Source organism: Sinocyclocheilus grahami, unplaced genomic scaffold (genome assembly GCF_001515645.1).
Source record: "Sinocyclocheilus grahami isolate Dianchi unplaced genomic scaffold, SAMN03320097.WGS_v1.1 scaffold249.1, whole genome shotgun sequence".
NCBI classification, from domain to species: Eukaryota; Metazoa; Chordata; class Actinopteri; order Cypriniformes; family Cyprinidae; genus Sinocyclocheilus; species Sinocyclocheilus grahami.
This window is the reverse complement of record NW_015505428.1, coordinates 1,037,646-1,044,168: the sequence shown is the minus strand read 5'-3', so window position 1 is coordinate 1,044,168 and position 6,523 is coordinate 1,037,646.

Sequence of the window (6,523 nt, the reverse complement as noted above, 5' to 3'; positions counted from 1 at the left end):
ACACTCTCTCTCTCTCACTCACACACACTCTCTCACTCTCTCTCTTATTCACACACACTCTCTCTCTCTCACTCGCGCACACACTCACTCACACACACTCTCTCACTCACTCACGCTCTCTCTCTCACTCACTCACTCACTCTCTCTCTCACACTCTCACAAGAGCATTTTTGCAGTAGCTCTTTAGCATCACTGTTGAAGAGTAATTAGTTATCATGAGAATAGTAATGTTTGAAGCAGATGTCATAAATGTCAGCAGGCTGAGAAGATTTTAAAACGACTTTATTGATAACTGTATATTATTCCATATTACAATGCTGCTTCTGAAACACACTGACATGAAATACTGATTCAAATTGAAATTAATTTATTGCATGAGAAGACGAGAGACTGCAAAGCTGTCAAGGGGAAAAAAAATAAAAGTCCTGATCAACTTGGTGTTTATTTTGTGATAATGACTGGCTGACGGTACACGGTCCTGCTTATTACACGGCTGCTTAAATAAATGGACATAAAATATTGATTTGAGTTGAAATTAATTTATTAGCTTATACTCGTAGAGACAGCAGCGAGACAGAACACAAGCTCTGCTGTAATAAACAGATTTCCCAATTGAGCGGGTCGGTTACACAGCGCTGTCATTATTCAGAATATCTGACCTCTGGATTCTACAATTGACATCGGAATCAAGTATTCCAGGGAGCCCAGCAATAATTGTGTTTCATTATTAGCAAAACAAAAATGGACAGAAATGAATCGCTGGCTCTCAGGAGGATGCACTGGGATCACACAAAGGGATCAGATGACAGGTTTTCTGCAGACGAGGAAGTGAACAGTGAACGGGGCAGAGCAGGCTGCTAGAGGACGAAAGTGAAGAGCCTGAGATTATATTCAACCGAAACCGGGCGGTGCACGCCTTCCACTCGCCCCTCCTCTCGTTACCTCCATCAGACTGAGCAGGTGGTATTTGGCACTCGGGGTGGTTTTGTGTGCGGACTGCATGATTAAAGATCGTCCAAGCGTACACAGACATGTTGCAAAAACCTACCTTAAATAAATTTAAAATAATATATACAGACTGAATCACACAGAAGTGTGTCGTCTAGTGTGCAGTGGAGTAAAACCACAACCAGAACAAATAGTTCATGCAAATAACTGTCAAAAACAAGCAGCAAACTATAGTAAAAGAAATTCACTAACACTTTAGTTTAGGGAGCAATTCTCACTATTAACTAGTTGCTTATCAACATGCATATTACTAGCATATTGTCAGTTTATTAGTACTTAAAGCAAGGCTTATTCTGCATGAGCATATTTTAGATCCCTTAATCCTAAACTTAGTTACTACCTTACCAACTATTAATAAGCAGCACATTAGGAGTTTAGGGAGGCAAAAGTCAGTAAAATAGTGAGAATTGGTCCCCAAACTAAAGTGTAACACTTTAGTTCCTACATTAGTTAACATGAACTAAGAATGAAAAATACTTTTATAGCATTCATTATTGTTAATTTCAACATTCACTCATACATGATTAAAGTCAAAAGTGGCATCTGTTAATATTTAATGGACCTGAGCTAACATGAGCTAACTAATGAACAGTAACAAAGATGAACAAATACTGTGATACTCATTAATTCATTAACTAACATGAACTAATGGAACCTTATTAACCCGAACGTGTTTCCAAAAATTCTGTTTGCCTACTAACACCTCGTTCTCTACAAATCAGATACCCAGCTGTGGCGCTCTCTCGTTTACTCATAACATTTCTTCATTGTTTTCAAAAGATTGTACTAAAGATAAAGGAAGTCACATAAAGAGGTGACTGCTCGTCATTGGTTGTGTTTCTGTGACTCACTGAACAAGTCGAGACATGTCCCACAGACACCTCAGGGATGTCTAAACTCAACCACCCTGACGGTGTTCTTTAGCACTCAATTATACTTTCAAGACATAAATTTAGATTTCACTTTGTTTAATAGCCTATGACCCATTTCAAATGTATTTAAAATGACTGAATTATCAATTATGTGCAATACAAGTAGTTTTTGCAAACCAATTAATTACTGATTTACTCGAGTCTAATTTCTAATCTTCCTTTACAATGCAGTTTCAGTAAAAGTCAACCGATCTAAAACTCAGACAACAGACAGATCCGTTGCATCAGACAAACATAGAACGCAAAGTCACCGAAGCTTAACAGCACACAAACAGCCCGAGTTTCTGTGTTAAGGCTTTTGTTCACAGGTAACAAGCCATGTCATCCGTCTATCAGCACTGGTGCACAGAACAGCCTCGTTCAACCAGACAGAAGTCACCATGCTTCAGTCCCAACCATTGCATTACACCGTTCCCAAATGGGTTTAGATCAAACAAACCGGCAAGTGTGATGAAGCCAGACTAACCCAACCTCGAGGGACTGCGGTTGGTGTTACAATGCTCATTAAAGCCTAATCGAGGCAAATGAAAAGCGGGAATGTATCAAGGAAATGTTAGCAAATGTGATCTCAGCCATTTGCCTGACATTCATTAGAAAGGAAAGACAACAAGATTAATGGGGCATCTACTTGGGAAACAATCAGCATGGCATCAAACACCTTCTATTGTCCGCCAGGGGATAGGTGCTCCAAATAACACCAAACTAAGTTAAGGCCGCAAGTAACCACGCTGTTAGTCGAGTTAGCAGTTTTAACAACCACTTTCGAATCAACGTCCTAATCTGCCCCTCTGAGTAAGAGTGATTCTCAGAGAAATCCATTTAGGGTGCAACATTGTTGCCTCACATCCTGATAATGAAAGCGCAGGCGTTCAAAATTGTATTAAAGAATTTTATTTGCAATGTGTGCGGTTGCTCAGCATTGCAAGCAGTGAGAAAATGCTCAAAAAGAGGCAAGTACTGGCATCGCTAGACCCTAGCGATACTAGAAATACCTCTCTTGTACCCCAGTAAAATATTACTGATGAATCTTTGTGTTGCTGCGATTGCCGTTTACCGACCTGAGAATCTTTTCTTAGAATATTTTAGCAAACAAGTTGTGTGTTTTCTATCAGCCATTCAGAATCTGAACAAATAGGGATGTAGCGAATCAAATCGGTTGAGATGCCAAACAAATCGCGAAACAACTGGAGTAGGAGTTTATATGAATGTATCTCTGAGGGGAACTGACTATCTTTAGAAAAGTTTACGTGGTATTTTCTTTTCATCTTGTCTATGAACAATGCATATTAAAGTAGTGTTCATAAGCGCAGCTCTGCTTTGTTTACAGCGATAACCAAGGAAACACAGTATTCATATGAAGAGATTTCTTTTATTTGTGTAACTTGCTTGTTTGATTTGGGTTTATTTGATTTTAGTTTGGTTATATTTCAATTTCACAAAGAAACGTGCAGCGATAGTCTAATAAATCAACACCTTTTCTTCAATCTCATTTTGTTAAAAAAATCGTGAGAAAACCGAATCGTGAGTTGAGCGAATCGTTACATCCCTATGAACAAACAACGACAAGTTCACGAACGAATCACTCTTTTGATCTAATCCAGGGGTGTCCAAACTCGGTCCTGGAGGGCCGGTGTCTTGCAGAGTTTAGCTCCAACCCCAATTAAACACACCTGAACCAGCTAATCAAGCTCTTATAGGCATACTAGAAACTTACCAGCAGGTGTGTTGAGGCAAGTTGGAGCTAAACTCTGCAGGACACTGGCCCTCCAGGACCGAGTTTGGACAGCCCTGATCTAATCGGTCAAAGGAGTTTGCGCGATTGTGTTTGATTCATTGGGACAGTTCACTCACTCAGTAGTAACGGGAAATTTTAGATGACAGAAAGCTGGATGAGGTGGATATTTACCTACAATCCACTGTAAGAATCAAAACTTGTCTTCTATGAATTTAAATGTCTTCTATAGCTCTCTATAGTGCATGCAGCTTGTGAACGGCAGGAAAAGACGATTTATATCTAAAACAAAAAGAGTATCAAAATATGGGTACTTCGCTCTAGTGCTGATGAAAGGCTCGAAAGTCCCATGGTAAGTACTGGAAAACAAACCTTGTGGGTTTAGATTGTTGACAGGTTCCTTAGATTGTTCTCTTTGCACCTAAAAATATAAATCGATAAAAATAAAAAAAGTTCATCTTTCCAGCTGCAGCGATACTGTATTCTGCAGGGAGAGGACCACACTGAGTTACTGCGACCAAGCGTTAGGGACAAAATTGCACCTGTCAAAAGTTTCCAAGCAATTTGTTGATGAATTGCTAGGAAAAACTCTTCATCTTACAGAGGGTTCAATGAATCTATGTCCTGAAGCCAAAGAAACTGGAGAGCGAGTGAGCAGTTTTAAGGCTTTTACGACAATCACCTTGGCAACAAGATCTGTATGCAATGGGGAGGATTGTATTGAGATAAACTTGGGGGATTTCTTTGTGAATCTTTGTAAGTGGTAACACTCATCTCTGTCCTTCACGGATGCTGTATTTTGTCAGAATTAATCTAAAAACACAGGTGCGATGAAGACCCATCTCTCGGCTGTTAGAAAATCACCAAGGCAACCCCTAAACAAAGTGGAGCGTGTATGTATGTTGGGAGGGTCACTGGGAGTTTGTGTGTATAAAGCGCTTTCTCTCCACAGACAAAAACCCTCCTAAACTTTACACAGCGGATAGGAATGTGTGGCATGAGAGAAGGTCCTGCCCATGTCTTTTGAAGAAACTCTGACCCCCCCGCGTTCACTGGAGAATTAACCGACTGCATGGCGAGAGGTTTTCCCCTGACGCGCGAGCGCAGAAAAACAGGTGCTTTCCTGGGAACGCTTGGCTTGTAAAGTCCATTTTCTTATCTCCCAATTTCATGGATTTTAGAGCGATATAGATATGCTTAAGGCCACAAGACCTGCCAGACACATGATAGATGGCCCACAACAGTGTTGTATTGTTTTAGCGAAGCAGCAATACAGGCTCCAAGAACATGTTAATTCCTTAAGACACTATCACAAATCAAAACGCTAAGAACACGCTGCAAACAGGAGGACAGCTTGTGAAAATGTGTGCATGCTAAAACAGCTAGCAGATGGATGCTTCCAATGCCATAATGCTCTTTTTTGCCTGGATCTATTACACTGAATTACTTTTGGGAGCATAAAGTCAGTCTTTGCATCATAGTGAGAAAAAAAATTTATAATGTTCTTGAAAAGAAATCCTTATTGGATAATTTGGCATATACCATTTCTTTAATATTCTTTATATATAAGTGGTGGGCTGTCAGGGCCAGCAAAGCCTTCTCTGCTGGCCTAAACACTATCAGAATCACTGATTTAGTTTTAATATATTTTTCCATGAATGTGTATTAAATTATTTCCAATAGTCTATTCTCTTCATTTCATAGCTTTTCTCTTGGTTGCATTGCTTCCAGCAGTGTATGTTTATATTAGAGCTTTTATCCAATTATATTTCAGCAATCGTGTTGCCAGGGTCAAAGAAATCTGCCTTAAGGCCTTCAGAATCAACTGTGCAGGCGTCTGTTAGCTTAAATCAATGGCAATGAAACCATTGCTTTAACCAATCAGATTTCGAGTTGGCAGCACCAGGGCCATCTAGCTGGCTAACGATAACGTCAGCATTTTCTCGTCCTTTGATTGGAAGGTCAGCATGCTAGCTAGCAAACAGCATCACTGCAAATAATTTTATAAAAACTAAGGATTAATTCATGCAGGATGCCACTGAAGGCCTAGGAGTAAATTGCACGGCCCGCCACTGATATACCGTATTGACCCGAATATAAGACGATGTTTTTTTCTTGGAAATACATCTGAAAAAACGCGGTCGTCTTATTTTCAGGGTCTAGACTTTGACATATCAATAATACACCCACAACAATAGGTGGCGCCAAATACGCATAAAACAAGCGTGCCATGAAATACGTAATGTAATGTGTGTTGTAAAGATCGCGCCTGGAAAAAGGGGGGTCGTCTTATAATCAGGGTCGTCTTATATTCGGGCCAATACGGTATATATAATTTTAATCATAAGAGAAAATGTTTGCCCAGTTGATCATGTGGCACGACCGAAGTGCATAAATATGTATGAAAAATAAATCATGATAGAGAGGACCCTTGAAGACTTTGTGTCAAGCTCAACACGTTTCTTAAAATATCAGATAATCTGAACTGATGACATGGGAGGTCAAGTTGTAAAATGTCAACTCAACACAAAGAAAGATAACTTTTCTAACAACTTGGCACATGCATTTGTAACTAGATTTTTCATTTTAAAAGTTGTTTCCTTCTTTCATTTTCCATCTTTTTTTGTCATTGACCCTGAATTGTTAAAAAAATGTCAAGATACTTGCATGAATGAAACATTAAAGTGCTAAAGCATTCCTAAACATCATTTAGACATTGTATATTTGCCCTTTTTGAAAAGAAAATGAAGGGCAGGCAGTGTCCTCCCTATGAATGGGCAACCGGTGCGAAGCGAGAAGGCGCACATTCCAACCAGGCAGATGACATCGAGGTTAATGAATTCGTCTGCGG